The following is a 23,952-nucleotide window of genomic DNA, read 5'->3' as shown; positions in this document are numbered from 1 at the left end:
CAAACTTAGCCACAAAGCCATCTATTCCATAATCCAAATCGTTGATGTACAATGTAAATAGAAGTGGCCCCAACACAAACTCCTGTGGAACACCACTGGTAACTGGCAGCCAACCAGAATGGGATCCCTTTATTCCCACTCTCTGTTTCCTGCCAATCAGCCAACGCTCTATCCACGTATGTAACTTTCCTGTAATTCCATGGGCTCTTATCTTGTTTAGCAGTCTCATGTGCGGCACCTCGTCAAAGGCCTTCTGAAAATCCAAATATACAACATCCACCACATCTCCGTTGTCTAGCCTACTTGTAATTTCCTCAAAAAATTACAATAGGTTTGTCAGGCAGGATTTTCCTTTAAGGAAACCATGCTGAGTTCTGCCTATCTTGTTATATGCCTCCAGGTACTCTGTAACCTCATCCTTGACAATCGACTCCAACAACTTCCCAACCACTGATGTCAAGCTAACAGGTCTATAGTTTCCTTTTTGCTTCCTTGCCCCCTTCTTAAATAGCGGAGTGAAACTTGCAATCTTCCAGTCCTCCGGAACCATGCCAGAATCTATCAACTTTTGAAAGATCATTGCTAATGCCTCTGCAATCTCCACAGCTACTTCCTTCAGAACACGAGGGTGCATTCCATCTGGTCCGGGTGGTTTATCTACCTTTAGACTATTCAGCTTCCTGAGTACTCTCTCTGTCGTAATTGTCACTGCGCAAACTTCTCTTCCCTGACACCCTTGAGTGTCCGGTATACCGCTAATGTCTTCCTCAGTGAAGACGGATGCAAAATACTCATTCAGTTCCTCCGCCATCTCCTTATCTCCCATTACAAATTCTCCAGCATCATTTTCTATTGGTCCTATATCTACTCTCACCTGTCTTTTACTCTTTATATATCTGAAAAAGCTTTTAGTATCCTCTTTGATATTATTTGTTAGCTTCATTTCATAGTTTGTCTTTTCCATCTTAATCACCTTCTTAGTTTCCTTTTGTAAGCTTTTAAAAACTTCCCAATCCTCTGTCTTCCCACTAATTTTTGCTTCCTTGTATGCCCTCTCCTTTGCTTTAACTTTGGCTTTGACTTCTCTTGTCAGCCACAATTGCATCCATTTTCCATTCGAAAATTTCTTTTTTTTTTGGAATATATCTGTGTTGCACCTTCCTCACTTCTCGCATAAACTCCAGCCACTGCTGCTCTGCCGTCCTTCCTGCTAGTGTCCCTTTCCAGTCAACTTTGGCCAGTTCCTCTCTCATGCCACTGTAATTTCCCTTACTCCACTGAAACACCGACACATTGGATTTCAGCTTCTCTTTCTCAAATGCCACAGTGAATTCAATTGTGTTATGATCACTGTCTCCTAAGGGTTCCTTCACCTCGATCTCTCTAGTCTCCTCTGGTTCATTACACAATACCCAATCCAGTACAGCTGATCCCCTAGTGGGCTCAACAACAAGCTGTTTTAAAAAGCCATCTCGTAGATATTCTACAAATTCTCTCTCTTGAGATCCAGTACCGACCTGATTTTCCCAATCCACTTGCATGTTAAAATCCCCCACAATTATCATAACACTGCCCTTCTGACAAGCCTTTTCTATTTCCAGTTGTAATTTGTAATCCACATCACTGCAACTGTTTGGAGGCCTATAAATAACTGCCATCAGGGTCCTTTTACCCCTGCGATTTCTTAGCTCAACCCATAAAGATTCTGCACCTTCCGATCCTATATCACCTCTTTCTAATGATTTAATATCATTTCTTACCAATAAAGCCATGTCTCCCCCTCTGCCTACCTTCCTATCCTTCCGATACACCGTGTATCCTTGGACGTTCAGCTCCCAGAGACATGCATCCTTTAGCCACGTCTCGGTGATGGCCACAATATCATACCTGCCAATCTGTAGCTGTACGACAAGATCATCCACCTTATTCCTTATGCTGCATGCATTTAAGTATAACACCTTAAGTCCAGTACTTGGTACTTTTTGCTTTGATTGCACTGCAACTCATCCCAATGGCTGCAAATTTGCCCCATCACCTGCCTGTCCTTCCTGACATCTTTACTGCTCACTATCTTAGATTTATTTCTGTTTTCCCCCTCCTCTACTCTATCATTCCGGTTCCCATCCCTCTGCCAAATTAGTTTAAACCCTCCCTAACAGCTCTATTAAACTTTCCCGCCAGGATATTGGTTCCCTTTGGGTTCAGGTGTAACCTGTCCATTTTGAACAGGTCATACTTCCCCCAGAAGAAATCCCAATGATCCAAGAATCTGAAGCCCTGCCCCCTGCACCAGTCTCTCAGCCACACATTCATCTGCCTGATCCTACTATTCTTGCCCTCGCTAGCACGTGGCACAGGTCACAATCCCGAGATTACTACCCTGGAGGTCCTGCTTCTCAGCTTCCTTCCTAACTCCCAGAAATCTCTCTTCAGGACCTCCTCCCTTTTCCTATCTATGTCATTGGTATCAACATGTATCAAGACGGCTGGCTGCTCACCCTCTCCCTTCAGAATATTCTGGACCCGATCCAAGACATCCTGTACCCTGGAACCTGGGAGGCAACACACCATGTGGGTATCTCTATCAGGCTCACAGAATTTCCTGTCTGTTCCCCTGACTATGGAATCCCCTACGGCTACCACATTCCTCTTCTCCCTCCTTCCCTCCTGCACAACAGTGCCAGGCTCAGTGCCAGAGACCCGGTCACCATGGCCGTCCCCTGTCAGGTCATCCTCTTTGAATATCACCCATGTTGTGCAGCAGGTAGGAGAGATTAGTGTTTGAATGTTTTTGATTTGCTTTTTAGCTGGTTTGGCGCCACATAGAGGGCCGAATAGCCTGTTCCTGTGCAACACTCTCTATGTTCTATGTTCATTGACAGAATGTCTTATCAGCATCGGTGCCCAATTAAAATGGCATTACAAATCACAGGTAAATCTGCATATTCTGGGAAAAGGCCCATCTGGTTCATGCCATGCAGCCATGGACCACACAAATTTACATCTGAACACAGAAATCCTATGTTATAAATAAATTTAAAATTTAAGACAATAAAAATTCACTACAAAATGGAATCTATTCAATCATATTTCCCAAAAAGAGTGCAAAAGAATTTAACTTGTATCAATTGCTCACTTTGTACTTTAATATTTGGTAATATCTTGAAAATCATTTGTGTCAAAGAATAAAACTATAAGAATAAAGGAATTATAAATATTTCAGAGTTTGAAATATCTCATTACACACTATCACTGCATTCAATTTACACCAAAGGAGCTGAGCAACCGTTTGGAAATTAATCTTTGCTGAATTCTTTTAATTTATTTGTTACTTTGCAGCCATATCATAAATCTTCAAAATTCACCCTTTTGTTTCATTTCCACTTGTGATGGATTGACAGTTACCAGCACTGCTCCGATCTGAGAACTGACACTTGTTCCTATTGCTGATCAGGAAATCTCAGTCAGCTGCAATTTTCACTAAAGAACAAATGCAGTGAGACCTTTCTCTCTGGGGTGCTGGGGAAAGGTCAGCTGTGGATAGAGCAGATTTTATATTGAACAGATACCTAAACAATAAAGATTTCACAATAAAATATTTTTTAATGAGAAACGGCTTAAGGGAATGCAGGAGAATTGCTGCTTGTTGCCTACACCTCCAACCAAAAGATTCAAGTACTGATCTTAGATTCGAGCTGCTGACAGGAATGAAGAACTTGGGAGGAAGTAAAGTAAAGCTTGCAGTTCCATTCCTACCGTGCTTCCACTGGTCACCATTTCATCTCTTGAGCTTTGGGTGAATTATATTCTGCTGTGAATACTGGACATCTCCTTTGCACCACCTAGCAAAGCTTCACCTACAATATTGTGAAAGTCTGCTCTCTCTCCTAATTTAGGCCATCTACAGTTCAGTAGCCTGTTCCAACGGTATTCATCTGCCCTTTTAGGAAACACAGCTAGCTTTTATTATTGATGGTCACTAATTGTACAGTTCACCACTGAAGTATCCTGCCAATTATGTGCATGGCCAATACAAGCTGATTGCCTTAAGGTTCAAAGGTGGCAGAAGGTTGGTATACTTCCTACATCCCATCAATTGGGCATGTTAATTGAACATCAGAATCCTCTTGCCATTTTCAAGGATTATCAAACTTGCACACAAATATTATACAGTAATTGAAGCAATGCAATAATAAAACTATCAGGAGCAGAAAATCTAGCTCACGGTTAAATTTAACAAGTGAAAAATATGCTGTTTACTATTATTCAAATATATAAGAGGTATCCAGGCCTGTGCTGAAACAGACGTTAGTCCTTGTGGAAACAATGAAGGGGCTGAATGCATGTTCAAGACAAAAAATTTTCTCCCCTGAAGATAGATATCAGGGCTGGTTGGAGTCTGCATATAACCTGTAATACCAAAGGTCCCAACTCACTAGACCGCTGCTATACTAAGATAAGAAATCCGTACTGTTCCATGCCCAGACCGCATTTCAGGAAATCTGATCACTTAGCTGTTCTTCTCCGACCTGCATGCAAGTAGAGGCTAAAGAGCAAGTCTCAGGAGATTACGAGAACAAAGGTGGTTGCGGGTGGCTATGGAATTGCTTTGATTCAGTGGACTGGGCTGTGTCCAAGGGCTTCTCTATGGATCTGAATGACTACACCACAGTTGTCACGGACTTCATAAAAACAATTGAGTTTTTATTGACCAGTCTGTCCCCACAAAATCATTCAGAGTCTTCCCCAGCCAGAGACCCTGGATGAACCATGAGATCCACAATCCGCTGAGGTTCAGATCAGTGGCTTTCAAGCCTGGTGAACAAGAAACGTGCAAGAGGTCCAGGTACGATCTCCAGAAAGCCATCTCATGGGCAAAGTGGCAACTCCGGACTAAACACGAATCAATGAAGGATGCTCAGCAGTTGTGGCAGAACCTGAATACTACCACAGTATGTTGCTTGATAAAGTGAAATCAAGCGACATACTATAGGTAACAACAGGGTTTCACTTCCAGATGAGCTCAATGCCTTCTATGTTCACTCTGACCATCAAAACATGGAGGAACATCATGAATTCCCACAGCCCGATGATCCTGTGATTTCAGTCTCTGAGTCTGAGGATGAACCCATTGAAAGCATCCAGCCCAGATAGAGTACCTGGCCAAATACTAAAGACCTGTGCTGATCAACAGGCTGCAGTGTTCTCTGATATCTTTAACCTCTCACTTCGGCAGTCTGAGTGTTGAAGAGCTTTGAGAGATTGGTGAGGAAACATATCAACTCCTGCCTGAGAACTGACTTAGATCAGCTCCAGTTTTCCTACTGGCACAACAGACCCACAGCAGATGCCATTTCCATAAGACTATAAGATATAGGAGCAGAATTAGGCCATTTGGCCCATCGAGTCTGCTCCTACATTTCAACATGGCTGATCCATTTCCCTCTCAGCCCTATTATTTGCCTTCTTCCTGTAACCCTTCATGCCCTGACTAACAAAGAATCTATCAACCTCTGCCTTAAAATATACCTAATGACTTAGCCCCCACAGTCACCTGTGGCAATGAATTCCACAGTTTCACCACCCCCTGGCTAAAGAAATTCCTCCTCGTCTCCATTCTAACAGACGTCTCTCTATTCTGAGGCTGTACCCTCTGGTCCTAGACTCCCCCACCAGAGGAAATATCCTCTGCGCAACTACTCTATCAAGGCCTTTCAACAATCAAACATTTTCAATGAGTTCTCCCCAACCTCCCCGCCTCATTCTCCTGAATTCCAGGTGGTACAGGCCCAAAGTCATCAATCAATCCTCATATGGTAACCTTTTCATGTCTGGAATTATTCTCGTGAACCTCCTTTGAACCCTCTCCAAAGTCAGCACATCGTTTCTTAGAAAAGGTGCTCAAAACTGCTCACAATACTCCAGGTAAGGCCTCCCAGGTGCCTTATAAAGACTAAACATTACATCCTTGCTTTTATATTCTAGTCTTCTCAAAATGAATGCTAACATTGCATTTGCCTTCCTTAACACCAACTCAACCTGCAAATTAACCTTTAGGACTCCCAAGTCCCTTTGCACCTGGGATTTTTGGATTTTCTCTCCAATAAGAAAATGGTCAGTATTTTTATTTCTTCTAACAAAGGGCATGATCATAGAGTTCCCAACGCTGTATTCTATATGCCACTTCTTTGCCTATTCTCCTAATCTGGCCAAGTTGTTCTGCAGCCTCCTCAACATTACCTGCATCTCAATTTCATTGGCTCGACATTCAACACTAGATCACCTGGACAGTAAAGATGCATACATCAGAATGCTCTTTGTCAATTATTGCTCGGCATTCATTACGTACCATCATCCTCTCAAAACTAATTGATAAGCTTTAAGACCTTGGCCTCAATACCTCCTTGTGCAATCGGATCTTTGATTGTCTTACTTGCAGACCACAGTCAGTTTAGATTTAGGCAACAACATCACCTCCACAATCTCTATCAGCACAGGTGCACCACATGGCTGTGTGCTTAGCCCCTGCTCTACTCACTTTACACTTATGACTGTGCGGCTAAGCACAGCGCCAATGCCATAGTTAAATTTGCTGTGACAGCATGTTGTAGGCTAAATCAAGGGTGTTATGATATACTTGTACATGCACTCGTGAGCAGACGATTAAAGTTGGTGCACATGCGCCGTTGTCTTTATCTGAAATATCTGTCTCGAAACATGGTGGCAGCGGTGGGGCTCGGAAAACTGCTTTTTTCAACTGCAGCGCCCGGTTTTTTTCAACTTGTGATTGGCAGCATAATAATAGCGCAACTCTGAGACATCGGAGGGTGAGTGTAAGAGTAGAAAAATGCCGACCGAGATGAGCAACCAGCTACAGATAGAGACAGCTGCAGTAGCAATGCCTAGAGGTGAGACAGCAGAATCTCAACAGCACCCAGCACCCACGGGCGACCCTGTGCCAGGGAACCATGGTCGGGGCGGAAGTCTTCCCCCAGGCAGCGGCATCCGCCTGCCACCGGCCGTGATGGTCGACCGCGGAGCGATAGACAGATGGAAGACATGGCAGTAGATGTGGACTAACTACAGCATCGTAGCACAACTGCACGAACAGGTTCCAGCATACCAGATGGCATTATTGTTACATACAATTGGACCGTCAGGACTTGAGGTCTACAACAGTTTTGTGTTTGCAAGGTGATTTTGAATGCCACACACCTTGCGCACCCGTCCGTATGCCGGGCACTGAAGGCCAAGACCTCACAAAGATTTTAGCTGCATGACAGATATGCTATCAGTGAGAAAAATGAGACATATCAACGGTACTTGTTCGACAAGCGGCAACAAGAACAAGGTGAGACCTTTGAATCGTTTCTTGCCAGCCTTAGATTTCTTGCAAGGACATGTAATTTTTGCTCGTGTATGTCAGACAGTCTGCTGAGAGACAAGATCATACTGGGCATTAATGGCTCCCAAACCAGAAAACGTCTGTTACAAGAGAGAAAGTTATCGCTCAATGGCTGCATTGGCATCTGTAAAAGCACAGAAATGGCTGAATCTCACCTACAAGCATTCAGTACAGCTGCAGACAGTAGGTCCGCTACTGTCCATGGGAGTAAACCTTGCACTAACAAGGAAGGCTCAAAGCATCCTGGACAGAAGGCTGGTGCTGTGGTGGAGCCAGAGCAAAAGGCACCTTGAACAGGCACAGAAGCAAAGTGAACCCTTGCAGGTACTGTGGCACGGAACATGCAGGAGACAAGCAACAGTGCCCCGCATACGGACAGGTGTGCAAGGCGTGTGGCATTCGAAATCACTTTGCAAAGGTGTGCAAGCAGAAGCTCGTGCATGGGATGGAAGCACAAAGCGGTGACCAAACCGACAGTGACAGCAGCACCGAGTTATCGACAATGTCACACTGGTAGTCAGCAGTCTGAAGACAAGGATGACATATTCACACAGACGCTCATCGATGGAAAGCCAATAGACTTCCAAGTTGACAGCGGGGCAAGCATTAATATTTTACCCCGCAAATACTTGGAGGGAGTAGACCACACACTTAAGGCTGATTTACACTTGTGCGTCAAATGGACGCTGTAACCTATGCAAGTGGCCTATGCGCGTTGTGAGCATTTATACTTGTGCGTTGGTGTGTCTGCGTCGCTCTACAAATCGGGCACATCGCGCATGCGCACACACCTGCCTGTGCATGGCTTTATGGTCATGGTAGTCTTTCTCGGGGTAAACAAGTTTAAAGCGAGCGTCTTTTTTCGTAAAAGCGAAATGTGTCCTCCATAATTTCGGCAGTCTATAAAGCTTTATGGAAAGCTTTGCAGCCAGAGTTCCTTCCCTACCCTTCAGTTGCCTAATGGGAAGCTATTGCAGCATAGGAGGAAATGCGATGCTACCAGGCGGACCAATCACAGTTGTTGCAGTCTGCATTGCTGCAACGCGTAATTACATTTTGGGAGAGATGCGTGTCAGGCTACGGCGTAGGGATCCGCGTAGACTCTGTGTAGGGTTCGCGGCGACGTCGTACCTATGGCATCGAGTTGACGCACAAGTATAAATCAGCCTTAAGACAATGCACAAAAAAGCTGATGATGTGGAACAAGACCACCATGGATGCAGAAGGGATGTGCAGAGTGAAATTGCGTAACCCCATGAGGAACCACAAGTATTCTGTCGAATTTGTCGTGGTCACTGACAACTTTACACCATTGCTGGGAAGCAGGGCCAGCCAGCAAATGAAGCTGATTACGGTCAACGATGACAACTTTTGCAGGGTGCATGCATGTACACTTAAAGAAAAACAATGCGCTCCAGAAGAACGCTATGCAGAGGTGTTTGATGATGCGCTCGGGGAGCTTCCGGGTGCAGACCACCTACAGATCGATGAGGATTTTCAACCCACAGTGTTACCCCCACGACGTCTGCCTCACGCTATGAAGCAGAAAGTGATCAACTGGTAGACCGCAAGATGATAGCTCCAGTCCATGAACCTACAAGGTGGGTTAGCCAGTTAGTGGTCGCAGAGAAGAACGGCAATCTTCGTATATGCATTGACCCTCGACCATTGAACAAAGCACTGAGGAGAGAACACTACCCCCTTCCGGTGATAGAGGACATTTTGCCAGATCTTGATCAGGCCAAGGTTTTCAGCAAGCTTGATATGAGTTCTGCATTCTGGCAGGTGAAATTGGACAGTGAATCAAGCGTGCTCACCACTTTAAACATGCCCTTCGGGCAGTATAGATGGCTCAGACTCCCATTTGGAACCAGTGTTTCATCAGAGATCTTCCAGCGCAGGCTGCATCAGGCGCTGGAAGGTCTACTGGGAGTGATCTGCGTCGCAGACGACATTCTGGTGTACAGAAAAGGGGAAACGCAGGAAAAGCAATCGCTGATCATGATGTGAAACTTGAGCAGCTATTACAGCGTTGTGCAGGGCAGCATAGCAGGCTCAACAAGAACAAATCTGTCTTCAGAGTGACAGAGATACCCTGTTTGGGACATCTCGTCACAAGTGAGGGACTTCAGCCTGATCCTAAAAAAGTCGCTGACGTCCTCAACGTGCCAGCACCCATGGATGTGCGGGGAGTGCAGCGGTTGGTCGGGTTTGTCAACTACCTGAGCCGTTTTCTACCAAGTCTCTCAGATACCCTTGAGCCAATAAGACAGCTGACAAAGCCAGATGTAGCATGGGAGTGGTCGGCTGAGCAGCAAAACGCTCTCTCCAAGATCAGGTGATGGCATCCGAAGCACCGGTGTTAGCATACCACAATTCTAAGGAAGAACTAACCATCCAGTGTGACGCCAACAACAAGGGCCTAGGGGCAGCACTCCTCCAGAATGGACGTCTGATCGCATATGCAAGCAGAGCGCTAACGGACACAGAACTGCGTTATGCAGCGATCGAAAAGGAAATGCTCGCAATCATTTTCGCACTTGAGCGTTTTCATCAATGCACTTTTGGCCACTTCACAAGAGTGCTCAGCGATCACAAGCCGCACCTCGCGGATACGCTATCACGAGCAGTTAGGGGTACTCCAGGCCAGGAGAATGGCTTCGACGAAGGCAATATGCTATTGCACCAGTGTGCAATAGACAACAAACTGTGCAAATAGAAAAAGAAAGAGAAAAAGGAAATAATAACTAACTAACTAAATAGTAAATATTGAGAGCATAAGATGAAGAGTCTATGAGAGTGAGTCCATACGTCATGGCAACAGGTCAGTGATTGGGCAAGTGAAGTTGAGTGCAGTTATCCTCCCTGGTTCAAGAGCCTGATGGTTGAGGGGTAATAACTGTTTCTGAACTTGGTTTTGTGAGTCCTGAGGCTCCTATATCTCCTTCCTGATGGCAGTAGTTAGAAAAGAGCATGCCCTGGGTGGTGGGGGTCCCTGATGATGGATGCTCTTTTCCTGTAGATGTGCTCAATGTTTGGGAGGGCTTTACTTGTGATGGACTGGGCCGTATATACTACTTTTTGTAGGATTTTCCATTCAAGGACATTGGTGTTCCCATACCAGGCTGTGATGCAGCCAGTTGACATACTCTGTACCACACATCCATAGAAGTTTGTCAAAGTTTTCAATGTCATGCTCAGTCTGTGTAAACTCTTAGGAAGTAGAGGTGCTGCAATTGCACTTATGTGCTAGGCTCAGGGCTTAATTAGGAAGAGGAAAAAAGATTATGAGAATAACTGGCAGGGAACATAAAAACTGACTGTAAAAGCTTTTATAGGTATGTGAAAAGAAAAAGATTGGTTAAGACAAATGTAGGTCCCCTACAGACAGAAGCAGGTGAATTGATTATGGGGAACAAGGACATGGCAGACCAACTGAATAATTACTTTGGTTCTGTCTTCACTAAGGAGGACATAAATAATCTTCCGGAAATACTAGGGGACAGAGGGTCCAGTGAGATGGAGGAACTGAGGGAAATACATGTTAGTAGGGAAGTGGTGTTAGGTAAATTGAAAGGATTAAAGGCAGATAAATCCCCAGGGCCAGATGGTCTGCATCCCAGAGTGCTTAAGGAAGTAGCCCAAGAAATAGTGGATGCATTAGTGATAATTTTTCAAAACTCTTTAGATTCTGGACTAGTTCCTGAGGATTGGAGGGTGGCTAATGTAACCACACTTTTTAAAAAAGGAGGGAGAGAGAAACCAGGGAATTATAGACCAGTTAGCCTAACATCGGTGGTGGAGAAACTGCTAGAGTCAGTTATCAAAGATGTGATAACAGCATATTTGGAAAGCGGTGAAATCATCGGACAAAGTCAGCATGGACTTGTGAAAGGAAAATCATGTCTGATGAATCTCATAGAATTTTTTGAGGATGTAACTAGTAGAGTGGATAGGGGAGAACCAGTGGATGTGGTATATTTGGATTTTCAAAAGGCTCTTGACAAGGTCCCACACAGGAGATTAGTGTGCAAACTTAAAGCACACGGTATTGGGGGTAAGGTATTGATGTGGATAGAGAATTGGTTGGCAGACAGGAAGCAAAGAGTGGGAATAAACGGGACCTTTTCAGAATGGCAGGCAGTGACTAGTGGGGTACCGCAAGGCTCAGTGCTGGGACCCCAGTTGTTTACAATATATATTAATGACTTGGATGAGGGAATTAAATGCAGCATCTCCAAGTTTGCGGATGACACGAAGCTGGGCGGCAGTGTTACCTGTGAGGAGGATGCTAAGAGGATGCAGGGTGACTTGTTTAGGTTAGGTGAGTGGGCAAATTCATGGCAGATGCAATTTAATGTGGATAAATGTGAAGTTATCCACTTTGGTGGCAAAAAGAGGAAAACAGATTATTATCTGAATGGTGGCCGATTAGGAAAAGGGGAGGTGCAACGAGACCTGGGTGTCATTATACACCAGTCATTGAAAGTGGGCATGCAGGTAGAGCAGGCGGTGAAAAAGGCGAATGGTATACTGGCATTTCTAGCAAGAGGATTCAAGTACAGGAGCAGGGAGGTACTACTGCAGTTGTACAAGGCCTTGGTGAGATCACACCTGGAGTATTGTGTGCAGTTTTGGTCCCCTAATCTGAGGAAAGACATCCTTACCATAGAGGGAGTACAAAGAAGGTTCACCAGATTGATTCCTGGGATGGCAGGACTTTCATATGATGAAAAACTGGATGAACTAGGCTTATACTCATTGGAATTTAGAAGATTGAGGGGGGATCTGATTGAAACGTATAAAATCCTAAAGGGATTGGACAGGCTAGATGCAGGAAGTTTGTTCCTGATGTTGGGGAAGTCCAGAACGAGGGGTCACAGTTTGAGGATAAAGGGGAAGCCTTTTAGGAGCGAGATTAGGAGAAACTTCTTCACACAGAGAGTGGTGAATCTGTGGAATTCTCTGCCACAGGAAACAGTTGAGGCCAGTTCATTGGCTATATTTAAGAGGGAGTTAGATATGGCCCTTGTGGCTAAAGGGATCAGGGGGTATGGAGGGAAGGCTGGTACAGGGTTCTGAGTTGGATGATCAGCCATGATCATACTGAATGGCGGTGCAGGCTCGAAGGGCCGAATGGCCTACTCCTGCACCTATTTTCTATGTTTATATTTCTATGTCCTCTGAAATAATAACACTGAGGAATTTATAGTTGCTGACCCTCTCCATCTCCTACTCCCTGATGAGGACTGGCTCATGGACCACCGGTTTCCTCCTGAAGTCAATAATCTGATCCTTGATCTTGCTGAGATTGAGTAAGAGGTTGTTGTTGTTTCACCACTCAGTCAGGTTTTAAATCTCCCTCCAATATGCTAATTCATCACCTCCCTTTATTTCGAGACAGATATTTCAGATAAAAACAGCGCATGTGCACCAACTTTAATCGTCTGCTCACCAGTGCATGTACAAGTATATTATAACATCCCCCTTTTTATCAAATACATGCCACTCATTATTCCCAATTGTATGAGCATATATACAAAATATAAAACATACTAAAATTGGACTTCAACTTCAAACTACAAACTACACAACCTCAAATGGGACATGGTCCTTCTTTGAGTATAAACATGACATTAAAATGCCAAATAGTATAACAGACTTATTGTTCAATTATTCATGCAATTGTTCAATGTGGGACAAAGTCTTCTAGCTATTGTAGCCTTTTCACTGTGCTGCCAGAATGAGTTTTTACTGTTTTGTCCGAGTCCTGTTGTTTGTTATTTGCATGTTTCAACGTTTGTGTTAGTGTTTGTGTTGTGTCATTAGCCTCTGCTCGTGTTTGGCTGTGTGCGTTTGATGCAGTAGGCACACTGTGGTCATTGATCTCAGTTGCTTGACCTATTTTACCTGTTCATATGTGATTAGCTTTTCAGGCGGTTCCTCGGCTGTCTTTTGTAGATGTGTGCGATTACGTCGGTAGGTCCCAGAAGGGGTTTGAACTACATATGAACGCTCATCAAGGCGCCGACACACGATTGCTTTCTCCCAATTGTTCTTACCTTGCACCAGGGGTTGCATGCACATGATATCCCCTTCGTCGAGTGGGGCAAGATCTTTGGCTGATTTGTTGTAATTGTCGGCCTGCTGCTGGACGCGTTGTTTCTTACGCTCATGTTCGCGTACAACTCTGGGTTCCAGTAAACTCGCTGTTGTAGGCAGGAGCGTGCGTGTGCGGCGATTCATCAAATGCTGGGCAGGACATGCTGAGCCCTTGCGAGGGTGTGTTGCGATGGTCTAGAAGTGCGAGGTAGGGATCTGCTCGTGATTTGTTGCTCTTTGTGAGGATCCGCTTAGCTGTCTTAACTGCTGATTCAGCTTTTCCATTCACTCTGCTATTTCCGGGGCTGCTACACAAGTGCTCAAAATCCCATTCTCATGCAAATCTGTGAAACTCTGCTGACGTGTATTGTGGCCCATTATCACTAACCACTCGTGTTCGGCTACCATATCTCGCAAAATGAGCCTTCAATTTGTGAATAATGGCTGCGCTGGTCATATCGCAAAGAAGATCTACCTCAAAGAAATTGCTGTAGTAATCAACGGTGATGAGGTACTCTTTTCCTTCGAATGTAAACAGGTCGGTACCTATCTTTTCCTATGGCCGAGCGGGCACCTCATGACTCATAAGCCATTCTTTCTGCTGACTCATTTCGTATGTGCGACAAATATCACATGTAGCAATATATTGCTCATGCCTGGCCAAAAAAGACATTCGCGTGCACATATGAGGCATCCTTCTATGCCCAAGTGTGACGAATGAACTCTTTCGCTCGCTTTGCGGTATGATGACACGCTCACCTTTGAAGATTGAGCCATCTCGGACTGCGAGCTCATCTCTATAGCTATAGTAAGGTGTAATTTGCTTTGGTAGCGCGTCACGTTAGCTCGGCCATCCACTGATGATTACGTGTTTCAACATCTGCAGTGTGTCATCTTTCGCTGTTTCTATGGGAATCTGCTCTAGATGCTCATCGCGGATAGACATTCAAACCTAGCCTGTATACCAAAAAGTAATTTTTTAAAGTCATGGGAACGGGATCACATTCTGAAGTTTAGAATATGAAAATAAATTATAGGGGCCTAATGATTTGAAAAGCATTCCAGTGAGAAAAGATTAAATACAAATACAAAATAATGTCAAACAGTGGATTCCAGTTCCATTGTAATGCTCAAATTACACAGAATAATGAAGTGAAATAAGCTATTCAGACTAACATCATAAACTTTGTAGGTAATATTAACTGAATCCAGCATTTACAAATACCTTGATAACAAGAAATATAGCACTTCAAAACAAAGTAGCTTAGCAACAATTTCTTATGGACAATTCAGGACAGCTGCTTTTTCAGTATTTACTTTACTTCTAAGATCAATTTTACAAGGCTTTCCTTAAAAATTTGTGACATTAGTGATTTTATAATCAAAAATGATCATTCATAAATCAAGAGACTTTGGGAAGGTTATGATAACCAATCCTCTTGGGAGAGAACCAAAGAGGTTCTGGAGATCTGAAAATTTTCAATCTCATTACATTTTTTCTTACCTTACAAGTAAAAGAAATCCTTATTTGTCCTTGTGTTCATAGGCTACTAACAGGCACTTGGCCATGATCATTGGCAGCTTTCTCTCTATTTCATTGTACCAAAATATCTTAAAGAATTTGCAGTACTTCCTCAGATAACACCCTCCCACCTCCATGAAGTCTCATTGAACAACAACTCGCATGGATCATATTAGTGATACACATCTGCATGAAGCACCTTCTTCACTGGATTACCTTCACTCTCCCATCCACAAACCTTACTCCCCATGCCCATGCACCCCACCACAACCCATCCTCCTAATCACTTCCAGGCCCAGCCACACGAGTTAAAGCAACCGCCACCCCGACCCCAGAATTCCTGAGTGTTTACAACAGAAGCGGTTGGTCAAACAGACTGGACAGTTTCATTACACAATGAGTATATGAGTCAGACCAGAATACATTGATTCCTTATGCTTTCCAGTTAGTGGCTTGTTCTTGTAGGTCACCACCAATTCAAGCAGCTGCATCTTTGTAATCAGAGCTTACTCAAAACGTGGCTCATACTTCAACATAAATTACCTTTCATAGGACAAGAAAGATGAGTTTTTCCATCCTAACAGGCACTGTATGGCTTGCTTACTTACTGAAATTGTTTAAGTTGTTGAAGTGTCAGTGGTATATTGGCCTGAAGTTAAATAATCAATGTGAAGCTTCTCATTATCTGGGAAACACTATTCAAAATTAATTAAACATTTAACATAACGTGAGTTGCAACTGACCACAGCCGGTATAGAAAAAGCAACTAAAATACCCTAAGACCAATTTGATCTAATGAGACACCCACATATTTGTTACAGATTATTTTCTGCTAAAAAGCTGTTAAACATTAAATTTTAAGTGAAATTTGCATTCAAATTTAGAAACAGTTCACTTGCAAATTATTTTCTAAAGCCAATTTATTCTCTTCCAGTTGCACTTATGACACCAGCAGAAAGAAGAAGTGTGATTATGGTTTTCACAGCATTGCTATTTTAAACAAATTTGTTATTCAGTTTTCAATACACAGTTATATTTGTATGTGTATATTTTCAAAGCTCCAAGACTGAGAAAACTAAAGTTTCAACAGCAATTTCAAACTTACCGTATTTTGAATAAATTAAAGGTACAATCATCAATTGCTATCAAATGATTTATACTTTGCTGCAAAACAGTATCATAGAGCCACAGAAAACAGACAGTTTGCATAGAAAGTATCATTAATTTATCAACCTGGATTATTTTACTGAAATACTTCAAATGAATACTGAAAGATTAAATATAAATCAATTAAAGTTAAGCTTTATATTTGCCCACACAGGCAAATGGTGTTGAGTATAAAGGATTTGCTTGAAATATTTAGTAATTACACATTCCTGATCAAGTTGATAGTCAAATAATTGCATAATTAATACATCATACAATGGAGTTTCTCCTGATTCTCGGGGTGTGATTGTCAAGGGAGCTTTGATCCTTTTGCAAATACCACTTGGCCCTACACCTAATTGTGAACAAATTGTGCAGAAAGCAAGAGGTGAGTACATATTGCAAAATCAGGCAGAAGTTATGGCTCTGCAGGTGTTCATTGCAGCAATCGAGTACATACTGGCCCTGTGTAAGCACACTCCAACTGGTACTCGTTCCTGCCTTCTCCCTATGCCCACCTTTTATTTTCATTTCAAGAATTTCACCAGAACTGCTATTTACACATACAATTTAACAACTGTCTGCCATCTCTTCCATGGACCTACTTATTTAATATATTTTATTCTACATTCAAGAATCCAGGGCAATAAACGTTGAAGGAAGTCAGAAAGAAAGCAGCTAGTTCATTAACTGGCAGGGCTTGGAAACTGTTTCTCTACAAACCTTTTGGGATAAGATGCATTTATTCATTGCTGAAAGAGGTTGAGCTGTCCTTTTATTTTACTCCAAATTGAATAGAGAAATCTGGTCATTTAAAGAGATCACCACAAATAAAAATTTGTTCAAGCTAAAAGGAGACGGTTATAAAGAAGGTTTGAATGTAGGTTGATGAAGCTGTCTTTCCAGTTTATAACTGGTAGCATGCAGTTAGAACATCAGATAATGTTGAAAATGGAAATGAATTTATGCACAGCTACACACTAATGTGCAAACAATGAATCTAACCAATGCCTACACCATTTAACCAGATTCTCAACACAAGACTATAAAAAGGCAATCAAGACAACTTATTTTTGAGATGTGTTGTTGTGCCCACCCATCTCCTGAGTACTAATTCTTTTCTTTAAGGTGAAAAACAGAACGTAGAAAAAGATAAATTAATACTGCATTGATATGATTTATTTTCTTTGATACTTTTTGTATGGTGACAGCTTTTGTACCGCATTGTACAAAAGCAATTATGTTTTTGCAGGCACGATAATGAACTTGCAATCATTTTTATGCCTTTATATTCAGTCCTTAGCAATGACAAAGTACAGATTGAAAACATGTTTGTGGTTTTGCTCGAAATCTGTTTATGCTACACAGATCAACTTACATAATACATTGATGTGTGCTGTGCAGATAAGTGGGCTTAATTTTGTACATTTTGACATGGTACTAATTGCATACTGTTCTGTGATAATGAGACATGTTGATAACTTGCTATAATGAATGACAAGTATTAGCTTGTGTGTTCCCTGAAAGTGGCATCACAGGTAACCAAGTGATGAAGAAGGCCTTCATCAGAAAGGACAGTGAGTACAGAAGTTGGGAAGTTATGTAACACTTGACTTTGGTGAGGCTGCCCTTGGAATATCATGTTGTAGGAAAGATGCTACAAAGTGAAAAGAGTGCAGTGGAGATTTACAAGGATGTTGCCAGGACTCAAAGGACGAGTTATGCAGAGAGGCTGAGTAGTCTGGGTCTTAATTCATCAGTGTGTAGGGGAATGAGGGATGTACTACAGAGGTGTACAAAACCATGAAGGGCATAGTGAAGGCAATGAATGTGCAGTCTTTTTCCCAGGGTTGGGGAATCAAGAACTAGAGGGTATAGGTTCAGGGTGAGAGGGGAGAGATTTAATTGGCAATATTTTCACCCAGAGGATAGTCCATAAATGAAGTGGCTGAGACAGGTGCATTAACAACATTTAAAAGCCACTTCAACAGGTACAGAGGAAAGATTTAGATGGACATGGGCAAAGTACAAGCAAATGTGAATCTTGGTTAGCATGGCCGAGTTGGGCCAAAAGATTCATGTTATATAGATTCATGACTTGCATTGCTTTCAAGAGATACAATGGACTAGAAAATAGAACAGTGCAGTCACTGCTTGGAGAAAGAGAAGTGGGAGAGAGAGGAGTGAGGGAGGATTCATTTTCCGAGAGTGTCAAGAGCAGATGGAAGTAGTAGGCTTGAAGTAGTCTGTTTGGATTGTAGGAAGGTGTTTGTAAATATTCAACACAGCAAATTGATTAAAACATATGCTGCCCTTGGTTTTTAAGAGTAAGTGGCAAGCTGGGTCCAAAAGTGGGTCAGTGACAGAACAGAAAGGCAATGATCAACTCAAATTTGGTTGTTTGCTATGAGTTTCTGCAGAACTTAATGCCAGGTCACTTGTTTTTTTTTAAATCAATGATTTAAAATTCAATGCAGGTGGGGAAATTTGCGGATCATCTCAAAATTGTAATAGTGTCTGAATTTACTTTAATTATGTCCTTCACGATTTTATACACCTCTGCAAAGTCATCTGGTTTAAGATTTGTCAGTAGAGCTGTATATGTGAAATAAATGCAGTGTGTCAGACTGCTGCATGACGACATTCATTGTAACCTCCTGTGAGACTTGATTAAATCCTTACTCGTACCTACCTTAAAACAAAATGAGTTGGGGTCACAGTTTCCAAAACGTTCACCCACTGTCAGGTCTGTCACCTGGCCTGGCTCATTTTCCAAAACTAGATCCAATATGTTCTCTTCTCTGGACTCTCCACCTACCATTTCAAAAACCCTACTTGGATGCTCTGAAGAAACTACCCCCCCCCCCCACCATCTAAGCTCCACACAATACTGAACGAGGCTCAAGATGGTGCCAGCTACATCTTCCATTGCGATCACAGCTCAGTTGTAGTTGTATTTTGAGGGGGGTTTGGGTTCGTGGGGATGGTTTTGGGGTCAGAGGAGTCAGGTTAGAGTTTTAAGGACAGGGATGTGGGGGAGCTAGAGGGCAGACCAGAGTATTAAGTCTTAAGATTTGATTGCATGTTCAAAGGACAGTGACATGGACATGGAACATCGTGAATCGAGCCTGGATGTCTGGCTGACAGACCAACATGGATGAAGGCTGGTGGCTATCCCAGGGTCAGCAAATTGTTGGCAGTTTGAGTTCCATGTGGACAGGAGGAATGAAGTCCGATGGCCCCTTGGGCCAATGAGACAGAAGTTCAAGGCCTAGTGTTCAGGGATCCTGTCATCAGAGGGTCCAGAGTTTGAAACCTAGTGTTTGCCGTCCCATTATTGGCGGGTCTGGAGTTCGAAACCTGGCGATTGGGGCCCTATCACTGGCGGGTCTGGAGTTCGAAGCCTGGTGTTCATGGTCCTGTCATCGGTGGGCTCAGAGTTCGAAGCCTTGTATCTGGAGTCCCATCATTGGCAGGTCTGGAGTTTGAAGCCTGGTGTTCGGGGTCCAATCATCCATGGGTCCAGAGTTCAAAACTTGGGATTCCAGGTCGTGTTATTGGCAGGTATGGAGTTCAAACCCTAGTGTTCAGGGTCCCATCATCAGTGGGTCTGGAGTATGAGGCCTGGTGTTTGCAGTGCAATCATCAGTTGGTCTGGAGTTCAAGGCCCAGTGTTTGTGGTCCAGTCATCAGTGGGTCAGGAGTTTAAGGCCTGGTGTTCGGGGTCCAGTCATCAGTGGGTCTGGAGTTCAAGGCCTGGTTTTCAGTGTCCTGTCATCAGCAGGCCTGGAGTTCAAGGCCTGGTGTTCAGGGTCCCGTCATCAGCAGGGCTGGTGTTCAGGGTCCCGTCATCAGCAGGGCTGGTGTTCAGGGTCCCGTCATCAGCAGGGCTGGTGTTCAGGGTCCCGTCATCAGCAGGTCTGGAGTTCAAGGCCTGGTGTTCAGTGTTCTGTCATGAGTGGGTCTGGAGTTCAAGGCCTGATGTTCAGGGTTCCATCATCGTCAGGTCCGGAGTTTGAGGCCTGGTATTTAGGATGCAATCATCAGTGGGTCCGGAGTTTGAAGCCTGGTGTTCAGGGTCCCGTCATTGGCAGGTATGGAGTTCGAAGCCTGGTGTTTGGTGTCCTATTATTGGTGGTTCTGGAGTTCAAGGCCTGGTGCTGCTGATCAGCGAGTCTGGGGTCAATGCCCAAGGTTCAAATTAGAATTACGGAGGTCAGGGCCCATTGACTGGAACCTTGGGTCTGCAAATCTCTCCGAGTACATTGGGGCAGTTGAAGGCCCAAAATCTGCATGTCTCTGTCCAAATCCAGATCTGAAACTAGGTCCACTGGAGGCTAGAGGCCAAAGAATTTGGTTTTCTTGGGGTAGGAGAACTCTAAACGTCTATGGGTGGAAGAAAAGAACGGAGGCTTGTTTTGCTGTTATTTTGTTGCTTGTCGTATTCTATGTTGTTCTGCCAAGCATTTTGGGAATGCTATGTTGGAGTCAGAATGTGTGGCAACACTTGCAGGCTGACCTTATCACACCCTTGGGTGTGTTGGTTGTTAACAGCAACGACACTTTTCACTGTACGTTCCAATGTACATGTAACATCTGTGTAGTGTTTGTCTTATCTCATGTGACTGGTTGCCACACTCTTTATGAGAAAATCTACTTACATAGTACTACACTAGGTGCTGGTAGGGCATCGGAAGCACTAGGTATCAAAAGGAGGCAGTGAATAGAAAACACACACTTCTAGAGGCAAGTTTGTTTATAAAAATAGCAAGATATTCAAAATATTTGCATAATTAAGAAAATACAAAATTCCAACATTCTGTCTTAGGTTCAAAATCTCAGATATCAAACAAAAACCAAATTCCTGTTTAGTTAGAATCAGTAAGGTTCATTAGAATAACCTTTATTACTCTAATTTCTCTAACTAATTAGATCGTGTTATTCCCTATTTAAAGGTTTACAGACTAACCTTTTCTTTTTATTTATCCCTAGTCAGTATGTCTACAAATTTATATTCAACCCTGCTAAATAAATAAATATACCAAATTCATATCCTTTGAAAGAAAACTAAATTGACACATCCAGCTATATTAAATCACCTGCATCATGAAACATTTGTTCCCACGCTGGTTCTTCGATCTTGGGTGGCCCACCATCTCTTTTCTTGGTTCGTTGGATGAAATAGTGAGTCATCCATGGAAGGTCCATTCACAAAATTTATATAAAAAAATGACCAAATCCCTTGGTATGATTTAACAGAACTAATTCCCGGTTACATGGTAGAGATCTTGGACGCTCGTGTCTGCCGATATTGTCTCGCTATAGCTGCTGCCTGTTATAGCCAAAGCTTCAATAAGCCTTTCACCGCTATCGCCTCTCTTCCAGGAGTTTTACCCTGAGATTTTTAAGTAAGTAGGATAGGGATACTCACTACTAATCCCATTTTTAACAGTTTATATCTTTAGTTCCTAATAGTTTGCTGCATTTCTCTCACTTGTCTGCACCTGCATCAGCCATGCCTCATTCTCACAGAGCACTTTACTTACAAGTGCTCCTTTTTAAAAAAAAATTGGTAAACCTCGTTTTCATCCCTCCACAGGCAGAGCATTCAAACATTGCATCTTTGGGTTAATTAACCTGGGTTATGTACACATAATCAGTGAACCTGAATTTTGAATCTTGCATCTTGAAATTGAAGTCCCCCACTGTGACAACCCTGTTGCTTCTTCACTTTTCTATAATTTGTCTACAATCAGACTAAACCCTAACAAACCACCAGCTGGCATCTGCTAATTAATCAAATATTGTATCTGAGACTTCGAACTATTCATTATTGGAGAACTTAAGTCTACAGAATGATATTTGACATTGCAGATGGACATGTAGAGACCCTCACAATTACACAAAAACAATCCTTTTAGAAAGAGTTCAATAGACTGATTCGGTACGTGACCACAAGACAATCCTTTTAACTTCCAAGAAGACAATGTGGAACATGGAACTTTGTTTAGGTTTCTGCTCCAGTCAGACATCTGCAGTTTAAAAATAAATCAAATATCTCCACACTCATTCTCACAATCATGGAGTGCTAACTGTAACCATGGCAATTCCCGAGCACTGCTTCAGTTTCCTGAGAATCAGCAGCTGGGGGAAAACTGATGCCACACAGTTCAAATTTACAAATTTCACAGCAGATACAATATGCACAGCATCTTCTTATTGGGTTAAATGCTATTAAATCAACACATATAGACAGGTAATCCTTCATCACTTCCCATTTGATGAACACAAGCTCGGTGATGGACAGAAGATCAGGAAGGTCATTTTCAACTCTCTCCCCCTCTACCAGGCAATGATGTGAAAGAGTGGTGCGCCCACCAATTATCACCACATTTCAGTGGATTGAAGAATGAGCCAAGTTCTATTGCAGTTGGTGCTCTGCTACATGATACTGCTCTCCTGAAAGCGATGTTGAAAATTACACTTTATTCATCTCTGCTAACATAACAACATGTAACCAAAACAGCACAATATTCCATACGGATCTTACATATTCTACATCAAGTAAATATCTATTTCCTCCAAGGCTGATGTTATTTATTCACTGATTAACTTGTGCAGGTGAAATGCAATCACCTGCCACCTCTTTGCCCATTCTTCTAATTTGTCTAACTCCTTCTGTAGCCCACTCTTCTTTGCCAAAGCTACCCACCCTTCCACCTATCTTTGTATCATCCACAGACTTGACTACAAAGCCATCAATTCATTGACATATAACGTAAAAAGAAAGGATCCCAACACCAACCCCTGCTGAAGACCACCAGCCACCGGCAGCCAACCAGAAAAGGTTCTCTTTTTACCACTCTTTGCCTCCTACCAATCAGCTAATGCTCTTAATCACGTTAGTAACTTTTCCTGTAATATCATGGGCTCTCAACCTGTTAAGCACCTTGTCAAGGGCCTTCTAAAAATCCAAGTACACAACATCAATCAAATCTCCTTTGTCTAGTTTGCTTGTTATTTCTTCCAAAGAATTCCAACAGGTTTGTCAGGCAAGATTTTCCCTTAAGAAAACCATGCTGACTATGGCCTATTTGATCATGTGCCTCCAAGTACCCCGAAACCACATCTTTAACAATCAACTCCAATATCCTCTCAGTCGCTGGGATCAGACTAATTGGCCTAAAATTTCCTTTCTTCTGTCTCTCTCCCTTCTTGAAGAGTGGAGTGACATTTGCAATTCTCCAATCCCACAGAACCATGGCAGAATCTTTTGATTTTTGAAAGATCATTACTAAAGCCTCCACAATCTCTTCAGCCACCTCTTTCAGAACCCTGGGCTGTACACCGTCTGGTCCACTTTCAGACATTTCAGTTTCTCCCTAGTAATGGCAATTTCACACACTTCTGTCCCATGACACTCTCGAATTTCCACCATACTGCTAGTGTCTTCCTCAGTGAAGATTGATGCGAAATATTTATTCAATTTATCCACCATTTCATTGTCACACATTACTACCTCTCCAGCATCATTTTCCAATGGTTCGATATCTGCTTTCGCCTCTTTTAAACTTTATGTATCTGAAGAAATTTTTGATATCCCCTTTAATATTATTGGCCTGCTTACCTTCATATTCCATTTTTTCTTTCTTTTTAACTTTAGTTGCCTTCTGTTGCCTTTTAAAAGCTTCCCAATCCTCCAGCTTCCTATTATTTTATGCTGTACTATATGCCCTTTCTTTGCCCTTTGTGTTGGCTTTGATTTCCCTTGTCAGCC

This window comes from Mobula birostris, chromosome 1 (assembly GCF_030028105.1).
Source record: "Mobula birostris isolate sMobBir1 chromosome 1, sMobBir1.hap1, whole genome shotgun sequence".
Lineage (NCBI taxonomy): Eukaryota > Metazoa > Chordata > Chondrichthyes > Myliobatiformes > Myliobatidae > Mobula > Mobula birostris.
The sequence above is the reverse complement of the archived record's forward strand: the minus strand, read 5'-3'. Positions refer to the sequence as shown.